The 26,076-nt window shown below is 39.1% G+C and overlaps 1 long non-coding RNA gene and 1 pseudogene across 2 annotated transcripts in view; both read right to left on the bottom strand.

Annotated features, from left to right (window-relative positions):
• LOC145511426 (uncharacterized) overlaps positions 1–26,076 on the bottom strand; it is a 451,478-nt gene that overhangs the window by 276,035 nt on the left and 149,367 nt on the right. The gene's annotated exons all lie outside the window — the stretch shown is intronic.
• LOC145509081 (glutathione S-transferase A4 pseudogene) lies at positions 2,330–3,014 on the bottom strand (annotated as a pseudogene).

The raw sequence follows: 26,076 nt of genomic DNA, 5'->3' as shown, positions 1-26,076 counted from the left end.
AACAACAATGCATTTTAAGTACTTAGGATTTTTTTAAATTATGATTTCTCATATTTGCTTTGAGAGATGCATGAAACAGATCTTATACCCTGAGATGTTAGAAGATATCAGAACTATAGGAATAATAACTGGGCTGCCCAGAATCTCAGCTCTGCCTGTCTTTCTAGAAACAAGGTTATAGAAATGGCTTTATTTCATCATTCTAAGAAATGTCATGTCTTCTATAAAACACAAGGGCACAAATCTGTTGGCAGTTAATAAGGTGAAAGCAACCTAATGGGTTAAATGTTAATAGTATGATCCCACAGACACTTTCAGTTCTTAAAAGCATAACTTTTATCATAAAATATGATTTAAATGAATGTGTGACTAGACAAAGAAAACAGAAAAACAATCATACATATTCCAGGTGCTAATGATGACACATTGAGAAGTCAGATCACAAAATTGTACAATGATGGTCTTATTAGCAATTAAACTGGTGAAAAAAAAAAACAACTAATGTTAGAGTACCTATATACCCATATGCATTACTGGAGAAACCTGTGAAATGGAGTTGATGTGTTCCAATATAAACATCTGCTATCCTTCCCATCTGGAATGATTACTACTCAAAAATAAAGCTAACAGCCCCCAAAAATGTCTCTATCAAGCCTCTATTTTCTCCTTAAATTCTAAATATTACTTTATCCTCCTCAGTATTTATCTGTATCAACTAGTCTTGCAACTAAGAACTACCATTCTTCTTAAGAACCTTAATGCTATTTTTTTTCTCTCTTTCCAATTGAGTCTTCCCCTCCACCAAAAGCTGATGCCTAATCTACCTACCCTTGGCCCTTATCATTCAAGTCTTCTTTTGTTTTCAGCCTGCCTACCTCCCTCCCTTTAAGCAACTCTTAATACATAGCAATGAATGCCAACTACCATGCCCACCTGCCCTTAGAAGGTTTCTAATGGTGTCTTCATCACAAAATCCTCAATCTTTCACCTTCTTTAGCCCTACATAGCTGTTAACAGTCTTAGGAACTTACCTTCCATAACTCCTTTATCTCATGTGACCATTATTTTCCTGTGTGGCTAAACCATTGCAGGTCCTCTTGCTGCGTCTTCACTAAATGTGAGCTACCTTGCAGAAGTACCCTGATCCTGCTCTTTGCTCTACTTCTCCCACTACCCCCTTGCTATTCTTGGCACATTAACTCAATCTCATGGCTTTAAATATCACCACTACTCAGAAGATTCTCTTATCTGAATCTCATCTCTCTCTTCCCAGTCCAGACTCCTCTTCCAAATTCTAGTCTCTCCTGAACAATTCAACTTTCAAACATTCAGACTCTGTATACACTGGGAAGTAGCAACAATTGAGAAATTCAAACAATTATGTTTCTACTTTCACAGATCTCTGTAAACATAACTACAGAATATCTTTGATGGATATTGAACATATTCTATTGCTATGTCTAAGATGAAACCATCTTCCCATTACCCAGACCTGTCCCATCAACTTCCCCATCATATTTGAAAACATCTTCTGCGCCCATAATTTTGGCTACTGGCATTGCCATTCTTGTAGGTTTGAACTTTGAGAAACAACTTCCTTTCCTTTGCTCTCTCAGTTCAGTCACTCAGTCCTGTCTGACTCTTTACAACCCCATGGACTGCAGCATGCCAGGCTTGCTGTCCATCACCAACTCCCAGAGCTTGCTCAAACTCATTCCACCGAGTCAGTGATGCCATCCAACCATCTCATCCTCTGTTGTCCCCCTTTCCTCCCACCTTCAACCTTTTCCATCATCAGGGTCTTTTCAAATGAGTTGGTTCTTTACATCGGGTGGCCAAATACTGGAGCTTCAGCTTCAGCATCAGTCTTTCCAATGAATATTCAGGACTAATTTCCTTTAGGATGGACTGGTTGCATCTCCTTGCAGTCCAAGGGACTCTCAAGAGTCTTCTACAACACCGCAGTTCAAAAGCATCCATTCTTCAGTGCTCAGCCTTAAGGGTCCAATTCTCACATCCATACATGACTAATGAAAAAACCGTATCTTTGACTAGATGGACCTTTGTTTGCAAAGTAATGTCTCTGTTATTTAATACGCTGTCGAGGTTGGTCATAGATTTACTTCCAAGGAGCCAGAGTCCTTTTTTGTTTGTTTGTTTGTTTTTTCTTTTTTTATTTCATTTACTTGGCATTTGCTGCTGATGGCAATACGGTTTTGTTTTTTTCAGACACGTTACTCCTAGAATCTACACTTAGATTACTTAGATTACTTCTAGAATCTACACCATTTGCTTTGCTTCGTGACAGGAGCCAATGCTGCAATTGGTTCATTAGTCTGCCATCGTAAGACTGCTGCCTTTAGAACTGCAAGACATTCCTTACAAGTTCAACATAGTGGCTATCCGGGGGTGGCTTCCTCTGACTCCCAGGCTGCAGGAACTTCTTAATGGTAGGAATGTTGCTGATTCTTGTTTTAAATTCCTTCAGCAGAGGGAAGTCAGAAAGAACAGAAGCATCAAGTTCTTCCACCATTAAAATAGCTTCCAGGAGTTGTATGTCTGCCCAGCTGAATTTGTTGCCAACGAGAAAATTCTCTCCGTGGTCTTTCAGAATCTTTTCAAAGACGGGGAAGTACTGGGTTTTAGCTTTCTTCAAGACTAAAGCCAGGCTCTCCTCTTTTTCTTCCGGGGCTTTGAACGCAGCCAGCGCCACCATCAGCATGAGATCCAGGGTGCCATCAGCGTACATGTCAATCCTGACTGTCTCCATGCAAGCTGTACTTGGCAGCAAGGTAGCTGAGGGTGGCTCTTGTCTGTGTCAGCTCCATTTCATCAATTTCAACCAGAGGCACCTGGCCGAAAAGCAGGCGTCCATCTTTCTGCAACTTCTCATATTGTTCTCTTGTCTCAAGAAATTCTTCTTCAAATTCAACACCAGCTGCAGCCAGCAGCCAGCAGATGGACTCCATCCTCCCTCAGCCGTGGAAGTACCCGAGCTTGGGTTTGACCGCCATGACTGCTGGCTTGGGTTTTAATCATATGAGAACAGAGTCACTCGGGTTCTCAAAGTCTTGCAGGTTTTTGAAGCCATTTTCCCCACAACTGGCCACATCTCCTCTGCGTTGGATTTACAGTTTAACTCTTGGAGAAGTTTGATTCCTTTCCTGCTGTCTTGCCACTTCCTGGGCACTGCCTATGTTCAGTTGTCAAGATTCATTCCTTTTGAACTGCCTGGTTAGCTCCTTATCTCTTCCTGGCTCTTCTCTGAGGTTCGCAAGAGTCCTTTTAATTTCATGCCTGCAGTCACCATCTGCAGTGATTTTGGAGCCCCTCAAAATAAAGTCCGTTACTATTTCCATTGTTTCCCCATCTATTTGACATGAAGTGATGGGACTGGATACCATGACCTTAGTTTTTTGAATGTTGAGTTTTAAGCCAGCTTTTTCACTCTCCTCTTTTCACTTTCATCAAGAGGCTCATCAGTTTCTCTTGGCATTCTGCCATAGGGTGGTGTCGTTTGCATATCTGAAGTTATTGATATTTCTCCCAGCAATCTCAATTCCAGCTTGTGCTTCTTCCAGCCGGCATTTTGCATGATGTACTCTGCATAGAAGTTAAATAAGCAGGTTGACGATATACAGCCTTGACGAACTCCTTTCCCAATTTGGAACCAGGCTGTTGTTCCATGTCCAGTTCTAGCTGCTGTTTCTTGACCTGCACACAGATTTCTCAGGAGGCAAGTAAGGTGGTCTGGTATTCCCACCTCTTGAAGAATTTTCCACAGTTTGTTGTGATCCACACAATCAAAGGCTTTGGCGTAGTCAATAAGACAGAAGTAGATGTTTTTCTGGAACTCTCTTGCTTTTTTGATGATCCAACAGGTGTTGGCAATTTGATCTCCAGTTCCTCTGCCTTTTCTAAATCCAGTTTGAACACCTGGAAGTTCTCAGTTCATGTACTGTTGAAGTCCAGCTTGGAGAATTTTGGCATTACTTTGCTAGCTGGTGAGTTGAGTGCAATTGTGCAGTAGTTTGAACATTCTTTAGCATTGCCTTTCTTTGGGACTGGAATGAAAACTGACCTTTTCCAGTCCTGTGGCCGCTGCTGAGTTTTCCAAATTTGCTGGCATATTGCTCCCTACTTAGACTTAGTTTTGGAATCTACTCCCTCCACTTGAGTCTCCGCTAGAGCCTATTCAGGTCATCACTGTTTCAAGGATGCAGCACAACACAAGGACAGAAATACAGACACTGGATCAAGATGCCCAAATTCCTCATCTTACAGAGGAACACAGCAGGGAAACGCAAAAATGAGGAACCCAAAGGAATAGAACTAGCAACATTCATGGCCAGTTTCTTAAAGCTTAGGACAGACAGATGGCTAGATGTTAAAAGGAGGCAATTATTACCAGAACAGGGCTCATGGCCACTAAGAACACTGTTTTAGTTACCGTAGTGCTCACCCATGAAGGTGGCTGGGGTGAGGGAGAAGACATGGAAAGGACATACTGCCCTAGTGATTGAGGTTCGCAGCAAATGCCACTTTCATCTTTTTCATTAGTACCCGCAATGTTGAAATTGTACCAGAATTTCTCTTCCCAGAACCAAGCCCATACACAATAAGTATTCTAACATCTGTTGAATGAATTATTAACAGCAATCATTTATTTATTTATTTATTTTCCCTTTTTTTTTAAATTTAGTTGGGGGCTAATTACTTTACAATATTGTAATAGTTTTTGCCATACATTGACATGAATCAGCCATGGGTTTACATGTGTTCCCCTTCTTGGACTCCCCACTCACCTCCCTCCCCAACCCATCCCTCTGGGTCATCCCATTGCCCCGGCCCTGAGCCCTTGTCTCATGCATCGAACATGGAATGGTGTTCTGTTTCACATATGATAATATACATGTTTCAATGCTATTCTCCCAGAACGTCCCACCCTCACCTTCTGCCTCAGAGTCCATAAAATTGTTCTATGCATCTGTGTCTCTTATTCTGTCTCGCATATAGGGTTATCATTACCATCTATCAAATTCCATATATATGCATTAGTATACCGTATTGTTGTTTTTCTTTCTGGCTTACTTCACTCTGTATAATGGGCTCCAGTTTCATCCATCTCAGTAGAACCGATTCAAATGTATTTTTTTTAATGGCTGAGTAATATTCCATTGTGTATATGTACCATAGCTTCCTTATCCATTCGTCTGCTGATGGACATCTAGGTTGCTTCCATGTCCTGGCTATTGTAAACAGTGCTGCAATGAACATTGGGGTACAGGCGTCTCTTTCAATTCTGGTTTTCTCAGTGTATATGCCCAGTAGTGGGATTGCTGGGTCATATGGCAGTTCTATTCCCAGTTTTTTAAGGAATCTCCACACTGTTCTCCATAGTGGCTGTACTAGTTTGCATTCCCACCAACAGTGTAAGAGGGTTCCCTTTTCTCCACACCCTCTCCAGCATTTACAGCCATCATTTATTAAGCACTTAATGAGTACCAGATACAGAAAAAGACATTGCACATATATAAGAAATTATTTCACCCTAATTAGATGAGGAACATAAGCCTTCCATGACTAAAATCCTCTGCCCAGAAACTCTCAATTTATAAATGACTGGGTCAGAATTAAAACCCAGGGTCCATGGGGTCACAAAGAGTCCAACACGACTAAGCGACTTTCACTTTCACCCAATATGAAAGTCTCTACTCTTTCCACTGCATCATAATTCTTTAAAGACATTAAAGATGTTTTGAAAATTCTTTAGAGCCTCAATCGTGATCTATTATTTGCATGAAATTTCATCATGAAAAGCAGAATCCCTCTTGAAACACACAAATGTAAAGTTACTGTGGAGGGAGAAAGAGTTAAATTTAAGCTATTATTATTCATTTTGTTTGTAGAAACGAAGGAGAAGGGGTCAGACAAGTGAGTAAAAAGAAGGTGGGAACATAGTGAGAGACTAAGATGTTCAAAGATCCCTAAACTCAACATACTTTACAATTTTGCCTAAGGCCAGCCCTGAATTACCATCTCCTAAAATCCTAGAAATAAGATTTATCTCAAAGAACCAGCTGTCTTCATTAAATATAGATGAACAGGAAAGAGAATATGTGAGAATGGAGTAACCCAAGTCCTACTTGCCCAAGGCAAAAACTTGGATAAAAACAAGGTGAGACCATTTTTTTCTCTGACCTGTGACATAATTCCGGATGCAGGCATTCTGGCTCCCAAGATTTTAAAATCAATATGCTGAATGTTATCATTGTAAGTAGCAATGTGAATTATTCAAACCAACTATCCCCTTTATCTCCAACACTTCATGGAGAAAACAAAATTAAGTTGAAGCAGCGTGGTTCTCTTTGACTGAAGTCCCACCATGTACAATGCATTTGAACAAATAACTTATTCTCTTGGTACCTTAGTTTTCTTTTCTGCAAAAGGTGGATAATAACAAGGCAACTGTTACCAAATGACTTCTTAGATGTAGTAACAGAAGCGGGTTTAGCAATGGAAAGCATCAATACATGTTAATTACATTATCTCCACCCTAGAAAGTTCCATAAGGGCAGGCCTATTAGTCTGTTTTATACAATGCTGTATCTTCTTGAGCCTATGAAGTATATATCATATAGAGCATGTCAATAAATTTCCCAATGAGTGAATTAAAATAAATAAAACACATTCACCTGAGTCCTCCAACAACACAACTAAAAATGAAGCTGCCTTCATATTTAGTTAGTCAGCCAAGTGCTTCTATTCTCACTGTACCAGATTACTGAGTACTGCTTTAAAGACCTCTGGGGTAAAAGTTCCCTGTTTTCATAATTAGAAGTGTTTAAGGCAACTTTGGTCCACTGCCTCATTTATCCTCTTGGTGCTTAATAGTGGCCCCTCTGTTCATCAAGTTAGTCATATCATTTATGATCTCTAGGGAAAGAAAACACCTCTTTCATTTGGGGTTCTGGCTTTTATGAGGAGAATGCTACAGGCACTAAAATAGTAATAATTAATGGAGATGAGGCCATCATCATTACTTGCATTAAGAATCCCTTTTCCCTGACCGGCCAGGTGTTTGATGGGCAGTCACTTTATAGCTCAAACCCCCACTGTTGGGAAACTCCTACAATGAATGTAAATTCAGCTTTACTCGCTGTGGGATGAATGGCAAGCAATTAACAAATGCTCACAAAGTACTTGGAAAGAGATAATGGAGTGATATAAATGTTACAGATTATTGCACCATGAAGCTTAAAATCATAATCAACTCTAAGATGGGTTAATTGGAAAGGTAAAAAAAACTCTCTCAAAAAGAGCCTCTTTGGAGAGGAAAATCAAGATGGCATTGCTTTCCCGTGGCCGATAAATCAGTATCAGACCTTCACCTCCTCACCCATACACTTGAGGAATCACCATAAGGATAAGAAGAAACTGCACAATTATGATGAGTAGCAGGAGAAAAAGAGTATCAATAAAAAGCAAATATAAACATAAAATCATTACCTATCCAGAATTACAGCAGAGAAAAAATTTAAGAGTCCTGGCTTTAAACTAGGTTACAATGCTAAGGTGCCACCAACAATTCCTATGCAAGTCACAAATAGCATAATGGAAAGCAGAGAGCTCTTTGCTCACCAGTACGGACTTCTCCCTAACAGATACCTCCAACTTACTCCCAGTATCCTGTTATCATCTCCACCAGATATCAAATGGGCACCTCAAACCAACATATCCAAAACCAAGCTCCTGAGTCTCTCCTAAAAACCTGTACCCTCACCAGCCAGTCGAGCCATTCTCTGCAAATAGCAATTCTACCATCCACTTGCTCCAGCAAAAAGCCTGGGACTCAACTCTTCTATCATATATCCCTCATTCAATAGGACTGTAAAATCTGCTTGCTTTGATTTCAAAACATATCCAGAAATCAACTTATTACCACGTTTACTGATACTTCTCTGGTACAAGCCATCATCTCCTCTAGACTGGATTATTCAGTCTCCTAATGGATCTTCCTGCTACCTCCCTTGCTTTCCTTCAGTGTATTCTTAGAAAGTCAAATCATGGCATTCTCTGCTTACAATCCCAAGATGACTCTCCACTTGACTCCAAAAGCCAGAGAGTCTTTATAATGGCTTCTAAGAATCTACATGATCTATCTTCGCATCCTCTCTGATCTGACCTCCTTCCTACACCCCATCTACACTGGCCAAACTGATTTCTTTACTGCTCTTGAATGGTACCAGGCATGAATGTGCCTCAGGGCCTTTGCACTTGCTGGTCCCATCTACCCAGATATCTGCTTGGCTTGCTCCCTCACCTTTTTTCCTTCTATACTCAAAACTAAAAACTCAGTAAGAATTTTCCAAGCCCATCCTTCACTTTTCTCAAATTGTAAGCCTCTCCTTGACCCTGACTGTTCGTTTAACCCTTCTCTATTATTTTGCTTCCTAGTATCTATCACCATTTGACATTACTTGTTGAGTATTTACTGCTGAATACTTCCCCTTATTTGAATATACTTATGTGAGGGCAGTAACTTGTGCCTATTTCTTTTCTTTGTTGTTCACTGCTGTCTATCCCCAGGAAAAAAGGACTGACATATAACAAACACTAGATAAATATTTTTTAATTTACTTTTTTTTACCAATTTGCTGGTCCCTGAAATCCCAAGTGCCAAAATTATTGCACTAATAATCTGTTCTAAAGAAACAGATTGGCATGGCATCATCAAGAAATTATACCAGGAATGCAGTTGGCTTGCTCTCAAACTTTCGAATTATATGACTTCTGGGCATGAAGATATTAAAGAGTGAAGTTGGAATTTGATTTTTCCATAGTTATTAATATTGAACACTAGCCCTCTAATCATAAAGTGCAACACTGGTTTTTACTCGTGAATCAGGCTGGAGGGGAAGAAATCAAACCAAGATGCACATTTCATACTCTGGCACTGTCCCTTGGGTATAAGAGACAGTTTTGTTCAACTGCTAAAACAATGTTTTTAATGTGTAAATTCTACAAGAAAATTAAAACTGGCAGCTACTTGATGTTTAGCTAAAAAAACAAAAAAAAAAAACCCCTCCTGTTCAGCAATCATTAAGATCTAGAGCTGCAGTAATTCCCTCTAATAAAAAATAATTTAAGATTTTCTTAGAGCTGAGAAAATGATGGTGCACCTGAGCCTGTGACTTATAAAAAATGCATCTCCAGCTTTTTTTTTTAACCGCATCTTTATTTCAGCTTTACAATTTCTTTGGTCAAAGCAAATAATAATAGTAAGCCCTTGACAAGAAGGGAAAAGCCATATAAGGAGGCCTTTTCAAAATTGCAGGGGGAAAAGCGAAGACTTGCAGAATTATTTTGGAAGACCTTCTCAAATGTGACACAGTGGCCTTTCCTGATTATCCAGTCTAAAATGTCCCCTCCAGCATCTACCAATCATCCAATTTTAACTGGTGACAGAGCAATTGTCCTTCTCTTTCTGTGTATTATAGGTCTCCAAACTCTAGAAGCTCCCAAAGACAGGACCTGTCTGTCTGGTCGAGTAATGTACTTACAATGGCCAGGATGACACCTAGCAAAGAGTAGGTGCTAGGACAGATTTGCTGCATGAATGATTCCATTAAATGTCTGAAGTTTTCCCTCTTGCACTCTGTCCAAGTGGGAGGTATGATTCTAACTCTTGCCAATTAATAAATTAATCTGAACAGCTGAGAAGATTCTAGGGAAATGCATGCTTTTGTAGCTTTTGTAAGGTCTAAGTTCTACTCATACAAATTAGTGCTGTAGAAAAGAGCTGTAAGAGTAAGCCCATCCCTGTTCCCCTCCCCAATTCCCAATACAATAAATGAGATGTACATTTCTGTTGGCTTCTATTTGCTGGTGACATTTAGTTTTAATTCGAACCAGTCTTCATAAATTCTGGTACTGTGCACATCTTAAATGGCTCTATTTTTTATTCAAAATCATCCCTCTCGTTCCCAGAATTGTAGTAAATAGAACTTCTAAAGGGGAAATAGAACTATTTCTACAACAGCCCTATTTCAGCAATTTTTCAAAAGGTATTCCTTTCACTCCCTTGGTTAGAATTTCTGTTTTATGCTTGGAAAGTTGTGTTATATATACATGTATTTTAGTCCAAATGGATGTGGCATTTTTTTGTTGTTGTTATTGTTGTTGATTTTGGCTTTTCTATTTTCCACTTCAGTATGTCTACAAAAGCAAAACTTCCTATTTCTCTTATCTCTGCATTTCTGAGTCTCTATTACTAAACCCGTGTTCTCTTTCAAAGAAAGAATACCCAGAACACTCTGTGATTCAGATTTTTCCTAATGAAAAAAAAAAGCAAGTTTATGTATCAGAATATGTATAGCATTTAATAATCTCAAATAAGCTTTCATTTTTCTACACAACTTTTAAGGACTGATTTACATGCATAAGAATTTTTTCTTAACTTTTTCTTCCTTACATACCCTGACTAGAGCTTCCCAGGTGGCTCAGTGGTAGAGAATCCGCCTGCCAATGCAGGAGACATAGGAGATGTGGATTCAATCACTGAGTCAGGAAGATCCCCTGGAGAAGGGCATGGCAACCCACTCCAGTGTCCTTGCCTGGAAAGTTCCATGGACAGAGGAGCCTGGCAGGCTACAGTCCATGGGGTCGCAAAGAGTGGGACACGACTGAGCAACTGAGCATGCATGCCCTCACTATGAACTCAGGGCCTCAGAATTACAGGTAAGCCAGAGACAAGCTCACACTATCAACAATAATGCTGAGTGCGATTACTGGAATGGAGGAAATATTTCAAAAGTCATCACTCCTTCCCTCCTCTAATCAACAGCTTCAATATCAACAATCCCTTTCTCCAATCCTAAGCCCCAAAGTGACTTAAAAATTTTAAGTAATTTTAATGAGACCAAAGGAAACGATCAGAACTGTATACCAAACGTGTCTATAGAAGGGTTTATCACAACATTATTCTATCATAGTATCAATAACATAGATGTGTACCCATATTGGACAGAAAAAAAAAGACTGGGATGAACTAAAACCATTTAATACTATGATGAGGGCTTCCCCCGTGGCATTGGTGATAAAGAACCTGCCTGGCAGTGCAGGTAGACATCAGAGACCTGGATTTGACACCTAGGTCAGGAAGATGCCCTGGAGAAGGAAATGGCAACCCACTTCAGTATTCTTGCCTGAAGAACTATGATACAGCCCTAAATAAAGGAATTATCAATTATTCTTGTTTTCTCTCTACTTTATGGGTTTCTATTTTTTTCAAGGATAATGTGTTCTATTAAAAAGTCATAGATTGGATGTTTAATACAAATCCTTTTAACAAAAAGTAGAAGAATCCTCTTTTTTTTTTTTTTTTTTGGCCACTCACTCTGCACAACAGTTCCCCAACCGGGGATCAAACCCATGCCCCCTGCAGTGGAAGCATGGAGTCTTAACCACTGGACTGCTAGGGAAGTCCCATAACTGTTTTTTTAAAATATTTATAGCTACTTTAATTGCCAGAGTAAAAGGAACAAAGTGTCAGCCTAAGATACACTGAGAGATCCATATCATATGATGAAAACACATCTCCTAAAAGACAACCACCACCAAGTCTGTGGATATAAAAATAAAGAGGATAAGGAAGAGTAGAAAGAGGAGGCAGGCTTCACCAGTGAGAGAGAGTGCATCTTTCATAACTCTCAGCCTTTGTTTCTTTCCTTTTCTCTAAGAAGCCTATGGAGCAACATAGGATTTCTGACTGATTACATTTATTAGTTATCATGATCAATGACTATTTTTCTAGTCAAATCTTTTGACAGATGAGCAACTCACAGCTTTCTGGAAGCATTCAAAAAAAATCTTATCTAAAGCCCTCTGTCCACAATTTGTATTTATTCTTTACAAAAAACATGTATCAATTTACCATCTAATATATTAACTACTTTCATCTCTGTTTTTCTTTCCAATCCACAGATGTTTCTATCTCATGGATTTGTAAACATGTTAAAAGATGCTGCGCTCTGCTCTCTTCATTTAATTTAGAGATATTCTTATTTTAAACTATTGCATGGTTTTGATTCAAAGAGAGAAAATAATTCTATGAGGCTTTGACTAGAGGTATCTTTCTACCCAAGTATAAACCCTAAAAGTAAATACAGCTATTAAAATTAATTACACCAAATAGCCAGAGCAAGGTAAACAGAAAACCCAGGGCCCAGTGCTAAAAACTTGAGAGTCAATTATCAAGCTATCTAGTAAAAGCCTCCAAAAATCGATAATCCTCCAGTCTTACTTTTACGATGACATTAGAAATAACATTTAATTTTTTATATATAAGGAATGATCTCAAGGAAAAGCACCAGTCTATGCTAATCTTTTAAACCTATTACCAACATTTTATGCATCATAATCCTAGCTAAGCCAGAGTATATGTATCTATTTAGGTTCTTCCAAACAACAGCACTTTCTAAAAGGGTCCCTGCCAGGCAGTAATACTATTCATTTACTAAATATTGCTTGGGGACTCAGCCATGCATGACTCACATTAGTGCAGATGGGAGTTTCACAGTCATATCCAAGGTCTGTGGAACAAATGGAGTAACCCATTATTGGTTCTTCTTCTCTCATATCTATTTAACATGGATCATAAAAAGAATTTGGTCTGCTATGCCTTACCCAATTGCCAAATATCATTAGGTTCATATTTTCAGACTTTGTTTTCCCTTTGAACCCAGGTATCATTTATCCTCATAAGTTCACAGGTAGGATGAAATCTATACCTTAAGCTATTATCTTAAGACTATTTTTTGATCAGCATCCTGTTGTATCATGATTTTATTGGTATAATTACAAGTAAAGGAAATTTGATGCTCATTTAAAAGTTGCTACATAGGATATAAATCTGCATTTTCATAACACCAAATACTGCATATATTCCCATCACAGATAAGTGCTCTACAACAGAGCAGTCTGTCAATTTGATTTCCTAATATTAATATTACCCAAATAATGATGCTCAATTAAGGCTACGCAAACAGTTAAGAGGCAAGAGGCACTTGTTTCTAAGCCTTCAACAATATGATGAAATAAATTACAGCCTATCTGTCCAAGAAAGTGTGCTCAAGCTATTGAATATGATACATAGGGCTCTACTTATTGTCCAGGACATACCACAAATTAAAATTTAACAAAAAATAGGTCAACACTGTAGATGATTCAATTTTGAGCCTGTAGATGTGTGTTAAAATGGAGCATGGAAGAGTATACACCAAAATCTTATTAACAGTTATCTCTGGGTGACAAGATTACAGATAAGGTGCTTGCTTCTTCTAACCTATCAAAATCTTATATAATGATAAATTTAAATCTAAGCTTCCTGGGTGGCTCAAAGGTACAGAATCCACCTGCCAATGCAGGAGTTGTGGGTTCAATCCCTGAGTCAGGAAGGTCCCCTGGAGAAGGAAATGGCAACCCACTCCAATATTCATGCCTAAAAAATCCCATGGACAGAGGAGCCTGGTGGGCTACAGTCCCTGGGGTCCCAGAAGACTCAGAAACAACTTAGGGACTACACAACAAAAACAACAAAATTTAGGTCTATATGCTAAAAAGAGAGAGAGAGATTAGTTAGGATCAAGGGAGACAACCAGCTTATCCTTCAGTTCAATATCAAACATGTATATGTTACTGCATATAAAAAAAATAACTATCGACTTGGGTTGACAATCCTAATTTAACCATCAGTTTGCAACTTCCAGGACACAGACAGTTAAACCTCAGCACACCAGAGTGTCTTTGCCATTCTTTTGTCCTGTGCTGCAAACTAGTTCAATTTCCTTACCCACATGTCCTCCATTAATTGCCTTTTCAATGGATTACTAATAAGTTTTTGATGTTAAGCAAACATCCTATTAAAGTGAGACCAAACACTGTGACTATTTGTTTAATAATACAGTCTGAATGAAGGACGAAGTTCAATTAGCACTGGAGCTGATACAGGCTTCATTAGGAAGGAGAGGCAATTAAAAAGAGGAAGGCTGCAGGAGGCACAAGTGTGCACATCGTGCAGCGAGTGGAAAAGGACAAGCGGCACAGAGTTCCTTTGAAAAAATGGTAACCTGAAGACTTCAGACAGAAAGAAGGATCATTAGCACAAAATTAAGCACCCTAATAGGGTGATCCTTATCCAGCCAGCTCCAGAAGAAATATGAGGCCAAATCACGTCATCTAAATAAACAGCAGGGTGTCAGGACAATTGGAAGGAACAGGAATTATCTAGCAGGTAGAATTTCATTGTATCACAGAGCTTGGTTCATAGACACTGCTCCATGGATACTGCTAAGCACTATTTGGGGAGTCAGAAGACCCGTCTATGCCATTAACTAGCCATGTGACCTTGAATAAGTCACCTAACCTCTGAAGATTTGTTTCCCTTTTTGTAAAATTAAGGAATTAAATAAAGGAGCTCTTCTACAAAATTTCCATGGTTTTATGATTCCAATTACTCATGGTTATCATTGTTATCTCAGTGATCCAAGAGATAAAGCAAATCATAAATTACCTAATGTATACCAATATTCATATTATTTTCTTAAAAGGATAGTAATAAGGATAAGCAAATGTGCTGTAATTTTTTTAAAAAAGGTACACATAGACGGGGATTTTATTTCATGATTAAAATTCCAGGATGTCTTTGATCTATCACAATTTCAATATATGTTCTAGAAATTTTAAACCAATATGATAAATAGATCTTTTTTTTTTTTTTTATAAATTTTCCTTGTGGTATTGAGTATTTACAACTTAGTGCCAGACATTTGGGGAGAAATAAATGTGACTGAAGTATGAAGTGATTCTTTCATCTATTAAATTGTTTAATAACAACTCTGTCATACCCCAAGGTCACTCTTGAAATTACAGCCTTGTGAAGAGGCCCGCGGGGATCAGACCAGATGCCTGGTGCTTCCTTTTCCTCCAGACATCCCAGGAGGGAGAGAACTCAAGCCAGCCTTCCACAGTAGAAACAGCAGACAGACTCACAGAACCATTCTGAAGAGGGGCATGAGAACACTAAAATAAAACAGGCAAAGGTGTGGGAGGGAGGAGTATAACAACCAAGGATTTGAAAAAGACAAACAACTGCAATTCATGCAAAAGGAAGCAATTTTACATCTAGAAATGTATTCTACACAAGCATTTATTCAAATGGATAGATATGTCCATTCAACACTCATTGACAAATAGGATAAAGCAACATTTGAACAGAAACAAGGAGCCGGGCAAGAATGGGAGAGGGGTAGGACTTGAAGGTTTCCATGCAGTGGAAACAACAAATGTAAAGATTCTAAGGAAAAACTGTGCTCATCACATTTAAGAAGTAGCAAATATTTTTAGTCTGGCTGGTGTGCTGTGATTACGGGGGAAGAATGGTAGAGGTCAAGGTCAGAAAAGTAGTAGGATGCTGGTTTATGGGGAGAATTAAAGACCATGGCAAACACTTTGGATTTTAGCAAGTTAAATGGGGAAACATTGAAGAGCTTTGACCAGAATGGTTTTTATCTGAGTTTTTAAAAATGACTCTTGGCTGCTGTTGGGAAGAAGACAGACACCGCTAGAAGATGATAATAATAATCTAGGTAAGAGGCAATGATGGCTTAGATAAGATGCTGGTAGTGAGAGATGCTGAGAAATGGCCAATCTACTTAAAAAATAGAATCTGCATATATATAAAAATCAAAATCAATAGGGTTTGCTCTTGAATTGGATACAACAATTTCTGTGTTAGAGAAAGACAGGGCGATGCCAAGGTTTGGGGCCTAAACTGGAGAAATGAAATTTGCATTTACAGAGATGGTAAAGACTAGGATATTTATTTCCATATAGTTTTCTATTTTCTCATAACTATAAATAATCTAAATAGCAATGAATTGTATAATGGCTAAATAAGTTATGGTATATCCATACTATAGAACCAGTAAGATAAACTAAGGCAGAACCATTTGTCCTTTCATGGAAAAAGATCCACAACATATAATTAACTTAGTCACAAGATACAGAAATATGACAAATGTACAACCAATTCTAATAGTAGCTATAGCTTTGGAAATTGATGGTTAGTAGGGACTAGCATCAATTTAAATCAATTTTACCATGGTGGTTTAGTCACTAAGTTGTGTCTGACTCCTGTGACACCATGCACTGTAGCCTGCCAAATCCTCTGTCCAAGAAATTTTCCAGACAAGAACACTAGATTGGGTTGCTATTTCCTTCTCCAGGGGATCTTCCTGACCCAGAGATTGAAAGCGCATCTCCTACATTGTAGACAGATTCTTTACCCATGAGCCTTCAGGGAAGCCCATGAAAACTGGTGGGTTAGTAGGGACTAGCATCAACTTTATCAATTTTACCATAGTCTAAGGTTTTAACAACTTATATATCTTATTATTGTTCATTAATAATTAGCATGTATTGCATTTTATAATTGCAAAAAAGTTTTAAGTAAACAAACAAGAGCATCTACCCATGTCAAGCTAAAGACTTGGACTCTGAAGTCAGACTCTTAGTTCAAATGCTGATTCTGTAGCTTATTAGCTATTTGACCAAGAGAAAATTTCTCAACCTCTCTATGCCTCAAATTTTGATCTTTAAACAATAGATATAAATAGTACCTATCTAAAAAAGTGGTTGTGAGGATTAAATGAGACAATGACTGTACAGTCCTTAAAACAGTACCTAGAACATAGAACATGCCAAACAGAAATAAACTGTGAATACACTTAATGGAAATTCTTGGCTTAACTCTTACTTATGACTTCATGAATATCACTGTTATTTGTATTTCACCTGTTTTACAAAATTGCTATTTCCTACATCATCAAATGTGGGACTGAGCCTCTGATAAAATGATAATATGTAGAAAAAAAGAAGTGAATTATGAATAAAACTCTACCATGTGGTAAATCACCATAAATTGCATAGTTTACCTTTTTAACAGTACAAAGAAGTATATGTGTATGTGACTGTATGTGTATATTTAAAGTTGGTGGGTTTAGACAGGAGGAGAAAGAACACTGATGAGGACTTTAATTTTAGTCATAGTCTGTGCTTTGAGGAGGAAGACATATTTATGCTTATTACATTTTAATAACCCAAAAGATCAACAGAAAGAGAAAATGATAAATTAAGAGGGGAAAATAAACTCCTTGTAGGAACAAAAGACCTGAATGAATGACTTCAAACTATCAGGTTGATTACTTTTAAGAAGATCTGCTCCTTTTCACATGTACCCCAAAGTTCACTGCAGCACTATTTACAATAGCCAGGACATGGAAGCAACCTAGATGTCCACTGACAAATGAATGGATAAAAATGTGGTACATATACACAATGGAATATTACTCAGTCTTAAGAAGGAATGAAGTTGAGTCAGTGGTAGTAAGGTGGATGAACCTAGAGCCTATTGTACACAGTGAAGACAGAAAAAACAAACATCATATTAGCATATATATATGCAATCTAGAAAAATGGTACCTATTTGCAGAGAAGGAATAGAGATGCACATGTAGAGAATGCACATGTCGACCCATCAGAGGAAGGAGAGAGTAGGACGAATGGAGAAGGTAGCATCAATGTATATACATTATCCTGTGTAAAACAGATAGCTGGTGAGAAACTGTTATATGACACAGGGAGTCCAGCCCAGTGCTCTATGATGCCCTAGAGGGGTGAGTTGGAAGGAGGGGAGGGAGGATTAAGAGGGAGGGGATTTCTGTACAATTACTGCTGATTTGTGTTATTATATGGCAGAAACAAATACAACATTGTAAGGCAATTTTCCTTCAATTAAAAAAATTTATTAAAAAAATAGAAAAGATTTAGTCTTTTAAAAAATACATTGTTATCAATATTATTTTGGCTTCTTTTTTTTAGAGCTCATTACCATATGTACCAAAATAGATGGTGACCCAGATTCCCCTATTTTCTCAGTAAGAAGATTCCTAAAATGTTCTTAGCCAACTTGAGCACATAATTACTTGAAATAATTGTATCTGAATTCTTCACATGTATCTTTGTCATTACGTCTTTATCAACTCTGGATGCACATTAAGAGATGACGAACTGCTTTCCAGAGCTCATCAAGTTCTTTTCTGTCTCAACTGTTTGAATTTGTGCAAATGCAATCGATAACAGTATTACCCCACGCCTCAAGTACTCATCAGCATTACTTTAGGGCACTGACTCTTCATCATCCTGCAGGAATATATTCCTAATTTCCACAAACTCAAAGACACAGAATCTTCCTTTCTTAGGGACTAAAATTCTGGTAAACACTGGCATACAATACTTAAAGTTGTGAGGTCGAACTCCCAGGAACAATTACAAGCTAAATAGTTCTGCTTCTTTTTAAAACCTATAATGGCAGATGAGCTCTTTAAGTACCCAAAACTAACATTCAATGAGGTCTATAGGTTTATTTGCTTATTTGTTTTCCACAAACCTTAACTATTTTACAGTGCATCCTTTATGAGGGGCTTCCGATGAACTTGTTAAATGCTTCTCAATCTTTTGGTGGATAATATTTTAGAGAAAAGAAGCCTTTCTTATGTTTAAACATCAATCAGGCAGTATGCTAAACATCTTTTATGTTATGTCTATTACATGACATTTTCAAAATAACCCCCTAAAGTAGAAAATATAGTCACCATTTTCCAGATGAGAAAACTGAGGCAATTAAGTAACTTGCCCAAGATCACAAGGCAAAAAAGTAATGGAATGAACATTTGAAACTCCAAAAATCTCCTGCTCTCAGCCATTACTTTCTATGGCACTCCCAGTTATGACTATTGGCATAACATCCATTTTTGAAGAAAGGCTAAGAAGAAAGAGAAGGATCCAGACAAAAGCATGAGTCTTTTTACTAAAAAATAGACCAACAATTCAATAGGAGAGGAAAATATGGCCAAAGCTGTGTTTTTTTAGAAACGAATATAATTAAATCTTCATGGACCAAAGGAAGAACATTTTTTCAGAAACAAAGAGGCTATTTAAAGATATTTTTCTACAGAGGACATTACAGAACCATAAGGGATTTGAATAAAATTTTTCTAAAAATGCAACTTTTTAGAGCCTGTAAAGTTTACTTAAGAAAACATTATCCTTTACTTAAGAAAACATTTATCCTTTCTGGTTTCTTTTTATAAAGTAAAGAGTAGGGCTGGGGAAGCTATGATTTTTCCTCTGACTACAATTTCTTCATAACAACAGTCTTTGACATCAGTGAGAAGAAAACCTTATATTGGACAGTTAGCTGTGTGGGAAGGAAAAGTGAAATGCCAAGTGTGAGTCACTCAGTCCTGTTTAACTGTTTGCAACCCTGTGGACTACAACCCACCAGGGTCCTCTGTCCATGGAATTCTTCAGGCAAGAATACTGGAGTGGGTAGCCATTCCCTTCTCCAGGGCATCTTCCCAACCCAGGGATCAAACCCAAGTCTCCTGCATTGTGGGCAGATTCTTTACCATCTGAGTCACCAGGGAAGCCCAGAGAAAGCTAAATTAAGCTCCAAGTCAAGAAAATATAATTCAACTCCCTTGTGAATTATTCAATGTGTCTCTGTGGAATGCATTGGATTATTCAATAAATATACCCTGAGTAGTCATTATTTGAAGAAGGCAATGGCACCCCACTCCAGTACTCTTGCCTGGAAAATCCCATGGATGGAGGAGCCTGGTGGGCTGCAGTCCATGGGGTCGTTAAGAGTTGGACACGACTGAGCGACTTCTCTTTCACTTTTCCCTTTCATGCACTGGAGAAGGAAATGGCAACCCACTCCAGTGCTCTTGCCTGGAGAATCCCAGGGACGGAGGAGCCTGGTGGGCTGCCGTCTGTGGGGTTGCACAGAGTCGGACACGACTGACGCGACTTAGTAGCAGCAGCAGTCATTATTTGACTAGCACTTTGTTAAGCATTTTAAGTTTATAAAAAGGGTCTCTGTTTTCAATCTACATAATCTTTAAGCATAATTATTATTGGATGGTAGGATTATGTTGATCTTTACTTTCCCTTTTGGGTTATATTTTCCAGCTATATCAATTTGGGCAAATTAATCCTTCTAAGCCTTCATTTCCTCATCTATAAAGCAGGAATAATAGTATATCCATCTCATAAAGTTCATGTGGGAAACAGATGAAATAATGATGCACAGTTAATCTTTTCAATAAATATTAGTTATTTCATTTTTATTGTTATTTTAAATCCTTGCCATTTTTATGGGACTGCTACAATCCTATTGTGGTTGTGAAACAATACAACACTTATCCAATACTGAACAGCTTTTATTAGGTAACTTATTGCTACCACAAAAAAGTATGTAATTAAGTACCTAGTGAATGTCAAACTTTTGCACAGACTGATCAGAAATGACTTGCAAGACACAAACTTTAAGTTTCTATGAATGAAGGAGGAGCAGGAGAGGACACAGACAGCATGTCAGAGGTCATGGAAATGTTAAGCTCAAATCATGGATCCCGGAATAGAAGCAACCAAGGGGTAGTAAGGACACAGGAAAGAGCATTGGAGAGTTCCTTCGTCAATTCCCCGGTTAGCAAAGCCTTTTCGAGTATTTTCCATCATGACATTCGCATTTCCACTTCTTAGTTGAAAGAAAAGCTTTCCTCCCTTTTCCTATTGCCCCAAGCTCTGGTAATTCTCTCTGTTCCTCTTCCACCTGCAAGTAAGTAAGCTCACCTACCCTTGCTAAGTGTAGGATGAGTAGGTAATTGTGTGTGACCAGGAAGAAATAGGAAGGTTTTTCCACCAGGTGATGTAGTAGAAATATCATAGGCTAAGAAATAAGCCTTAATTTCTAGTCCTGGTTTTGCTTATACAGTTTTCAGTTCAGGGTCTCAATCTTTCCATCTCTAAAATGGGGTGGTGACATCACAGATGTTGTGATCATTAATTTGATAAAGTTGATAAGGTAATTAATATAGCTAGTATATAATCAGAACTCAAATAAGAGATGGGCTGGAAGAAAAGGAGGAGGAAAATGAGTAGACATACTGAACTTTATTGCAGGCTTTTTTTTTTGGCAACCCTTGTTTTGAAGAGAGTCAAAAACAAATGAATCATGAGGAAAACAAAAGGAGAAAAAATATGTCTTTCAAAGTTGATTTATCCTGGATTCTAGCCTGTCAAAACATTTTCGACAATAGAGCTCAACATTCTATTTCATAACTTGAAATTGTTTAAATCTCCCCTGAAGACTTACTCATAATCTGTTAAGGCTATACTCATTTAATTGGCATTATATTTTAGTAAGAGAATCCTATTCTCCTTATACAGTACTTAATGATACAGCCCTTAAATTTTTTTTGGAGACACATCATCTGTGATAGCCAAAAACTAGCAACAACCTAAATGTCCATCAACAGATGTTCATATCCACACAATGGAATGTTACTCAGCAAAAACAGGAACAAAATAGTAATACCCATAATTTACAGGGACACATCTCTAAAACATAATGCTAAGTTTAAAAACTGAAACACAAAACTCTACATACTGTAGGGGCCCTTTAGAAGATATTCTAAATAAGACAAAACTACCATGATAAAAATCAAATCAGTGGTTGCCTGAGGCTGGAGGTCAGGGCCTGCTGCAGAGTCATGAGAAAATTCAGGGTGATGGAAATGTTTCTATATCTTGCTTATGGTGGTTGGTTGCACTACAGTATACAATTATCATAATTCAAGCTCTACACTAAAAGGGGTGAATTGTATTATATGTAAATTACACCTCAATAGGCTGGGGAGGAAAAATCTCTAAAGCAACCGCAGCTTCCTAACAGGAACCTTCACACACACAGCTTTAAATAAACAATGATGCAACTCCAGCAAAGCAAAATCAGGTCCTAGTATTTTTTTCACTGTCATTCAAAAAGGTTACACTATATTCCCCAAAAACTTGCATACTGCAAACCTAAGAAGAGCACCGTATTCACCTTCTGTATCTGACTTAAAAGGCTTTGGGAGCCGTCCAGCGCTTGTATAACCTCAGCTGTTTTGCATACATCACTGGCTTCTCTCCATTGTATTATTAATGGTGCTGTTTGTCTGACCTCCATTAAATGACGAAAAGGTCCATTTTACATATTAACACCTTCTATCTCCACCCAAAGTTCCCGAGTAAACTCCTGGAAGAATTTGTACAAGAACTTACTGCACGCAGCCGATACAGCCTGATGGGCCTTAAGACGGTGTCCGTCGACAGTCAGGGTGATGCAGCGAACCGGTGCTGCTCTCGCTGCTTGTCCGGTCGGTCCTGTGTCATTCCAGAATGTTCAGAAAACTCCTGTAGGCCCGCCATCTTCTCTTTGGCCCCTTCAGCCATCAGGTTGCCTCACACTGACTGGGCGCGAACCCCAGCGAGCAAGAGCCTCCAGCCCACCTTCCACACCTGGTGGTGGAGCCAGCAGAGGGGATTTGGGGGCACGGAACGAGAGGCCAGGGGCTGGGAGGACTAAGTCGGCTGCATGGCGCTGGGTCTGGCTGAGCCGGGGCGCAGGGATCTTAAATCTCCGCTCATCCTCCTTCCACCTGGCCCATCTCACTCCAGGTGTTAGTACTTCAGACCGGACCGCAGCATCAGCCCTGAAACTTCTTATGATGGGTCTAAGCTTTGCCTCAAAAACTCTTCCTCGCATTTATACTGTTATCAGCCAACGTAGCCAGTACAACTGCCTTCCATCATTCAATGTTTTGTATTTGTGCCATCATATTTGTTCATATAACCAATATTTACGGTGCAAGTTGCTAGAGTTGTAAACACTGACCAAAGGAGATGCAGGCCCTTCCCGTCCCTGGGTTTGCAGTCTGCTGAAATCACACGCTGCTCGCTGCCTTCCATGAGGGCAGCAAATGGACAGTCACTGAACATCTACTGCCTAGCAGAGTGTACAAAGCACTTAGCCCGCAACTTCATTTAAGGCTGCAACAGCTGAGGTTGGACTCTGATTGAATAAAAATAATAATAATAACAATAATAAATTTACAAACAAAAGACCACAAAGCCCAGAGGTTAAATCATTTGTCTAGGCAAAAAAGTAAATGTGACTATGAAACAGCTGATCCACAGTACTGTCTTGCCCTCACCTCACCACAAAGGGCCTTTTTTCATTCTCCTTAAATGCCACTATGTGAAGCATCATCCACTCAGCCCAATTGGTGCTCATAAAAATTTTAAGCCAATGAGTAATATTTCCCTAATGTCCAGTGATTCTCAAATTACAGCAATATTCCAATTGTTTGAACGGCTGATTAAAACACAGCTTGCTGCCCAGCATCTGATTTAATTGGTCTGGGGTAGGGCCCAAGATTGACACTCCTATTAGGAATGCTGACAAGGCTCGCTTAGGGACATCGTGTTGAGATCACTACTCTGACGAATGACTAGGATTTCTAGCCCATCTAACATCAAGAGTTCAAAGTTAAGGACAACAAAATCTACAAAACTTCTTGTCATCTTCTTAAAACATGGGAACAGCAACAAGCGGAGCATGTGAAAGAAGTTTGAGCCCTTAAACCACTTACAGCTGAAACAAATGAGGTTCGAAAAAGTCAAACTAGAGATGCCAAGGATGGGTCAGTATAAGTCTCTCAGTTGAAACAAGGGTACCACTCTTGAAGGCCAAGTTGGTAATAAGGGAGGCTGTACATGTGTTGGGGAAAGGGTGTACAAGACATCTCTGTGTCTTCCATTCAATTCTGTTGCACACGGAAAATTGCTCTAACAAAGGATAATTTTAATTTTTTAAAAAGTGTTAGGCGGTCCTTGGCTTTCTCTAAATGCCAAGGCTAAGACTTGGAGTCAAAGGCTATATGATATTAAAGCAAAGAATGCTCTTACTCCAGTGCTAGAGTTTGGAACATGGAAAGCATTAAGTACATTGCAAGTATCAGATATTATTCCCCTTAGTGCCCAGTATGGAAGAGTAAGGGGTACTTGGGGTGGCCTGAACTCCGTGAACAACCTCAGGGAGACCAAGTCCAGCTGAATCTCTTGAATTTCTCTTATGCCCTGCCCACACCTATGGTTTGCAATAGATAGGTCTGATCTAAGGAGGGCCCAGAAATCTGCCTTTTTCCCATCATACTGAATTTCGAGAAAAACTAAATGGTTGTTAGTGCCTCAAGGAAATATTAACCATGTCCAAAGCAATCCTCTCTGTTGCTACCTCTTAAAATGTTCTGGCTAGGTGTTGAGTACTGGGGGTCAACAACAAAGCCCACAGGTGGCAGCTCACCCTCCCCGGCTCAATTTTCCACATGGTCAGTGAGCTCTGCAAATTAGTAGCATTTGGGGTCAGTGGCTCTTTAATCTCCTAGATGATCTAAACAAGAAAGATGGCCAGCAGCAAGCCAAGACTGAATTCCTTTCCCTTAACGTCTGCATTCCATACCTGTTCATCCCTAATTCTCCACTGTTGTAACCTAGCTTCATCCAGAGCATCAGCTTCTGAAAAGTAGTTCGGTTACTTGAGGAACATGAATCTGATCAAGCCTTAAGGATATGTGTGAATGTGAACAAAAAGAAGAAAAGGGGAGGTTAATTACTATGTATTAGAGGTTAAGAAAGTGTTTTCCTACCCAGCTCATGTACTCATTGATCAAATGCCTACTTTATACATGTGCTCTGTGCTAGACCCTGAAATCTCAAAGGAGCACAGATCATGCTGTCTTCCCTTGTAGAGCTTGTGGTCTAATGAGCAAGGGTCTACTGATCTGCATAAGCAGAGGGGAGCAAGCCTTGCCTTGTTTACACACAGATGGGACTCAAAGCAAGTAAGACCAAGTTGGGAAAAAGTGACAAATTAAAGTAGTAAAGTAGATTTAGCATCTTCACTTTAGAAAGGAGGCACTGCATACTTGACCCAGCAACATAATGAACCAATTCTCCATGTTCTCCTTTCTACATAGGATTTAGGAGCGCCCTGATCAAATCATACCTTGCAGGTGCCCCCAGATCTTTCCCCAACAAAATAACTGGAATCCCTTATTGTTGTGGTTTTAGTTGCTAAAGAAAGTGAAAGAAAGTGGAGTCGCTCAGTCGTGTCTGACTCTTTGCAACCCCATGGACTGTAGCTCACCAGGCTCCTCCATCCATGGAATTTTATAGGCCAGAGTACTGGAGTGGGTTGCCATTTCCTTCTCCAGGGGATCTTCCTGACCCAGGGATCGAACCTGGATCTCCCACATTGCAGGCAGACGCTTTACCATCTGAGCCACCAGGGAATCCCTTTAGTTGCTAAGTCATATCCAACTCTTTGCGATCCCATGGACTGTAGCCTGCCAGGCTGCTCTGTCCATAGCATTCTCCAGGCAAGAATACTGGAGTGGGTTGCCATTTCCTCCTCCAGGGGATCTTCCCTACCCAGGAATTGAACCCAGGTCTTCTGCATTGGCAGGCAAGTGGCAGAGCCACCTGGGAAGCCCAACTACGATGCCTGACTCTTTCCATTTTTCACCCTCCCCTCTTGGTTATGTTGTTTCCCCAGACCCTTTTATAAACACAGTTACCCGACAGAAGTTGTAGGCCTTAAGCCAGGAATTCTCAGCCTTTGGTGAGTGTAAGAATTTCCTAGAGCTCTTTTTAAAAATGGAGATTCCTGGATCTTTTCCTCAAGATTCTGAGTCAGTTGTCTAGAATCAGATTCAGAAAACTTCATTTTTAACAAGCACCTTAAGTGTTGGATCCAGACATTGAGTTTTAAATGTAGTGTTTTACTTACTGCTCAAAATAGCCCTGTTTACACAGGAGGACATAAAGTGCAGGAAAGTTAAATAATTTGCCTAAACTTACAAAGCAAGGAGACGGCAGATTCTGGGTCCTAACAGAGTTTCCAGACCCCCAAACTCAAGGACAATCCCAAATAAGCAAACCTAATGCCAGAGGCAATTAAACTGAAAACTAATAAGGTTTAAAGAGAAATGGAAGGAAGCCTTAGGTTCATTGAGAGGAAAGGCCAGCAATGAAATCATAAGGGGCTCAGAAGCAGACTGCCAACTA

This window comes from Giraffa tippelskirchi, chromosome 6 (assembly GCF_054371585.1).
Source record: "Giraffa tippelskirchi isolate mGirTip1 chromosome 6, T2T-mGirTip1v1.2.pri, whole genome shotgun sequence".
Taxonomy (NCBI): domain Eukaryota; kingdom Metazoa; phylum Chordata; class Mammalia; order Artiodactyla; family Giraffidae; genus Giraffa; species Giraffa tippelskirchi.
This window is presented reverse-complemented; position numbering and strand designations above follow the sequence as displayed.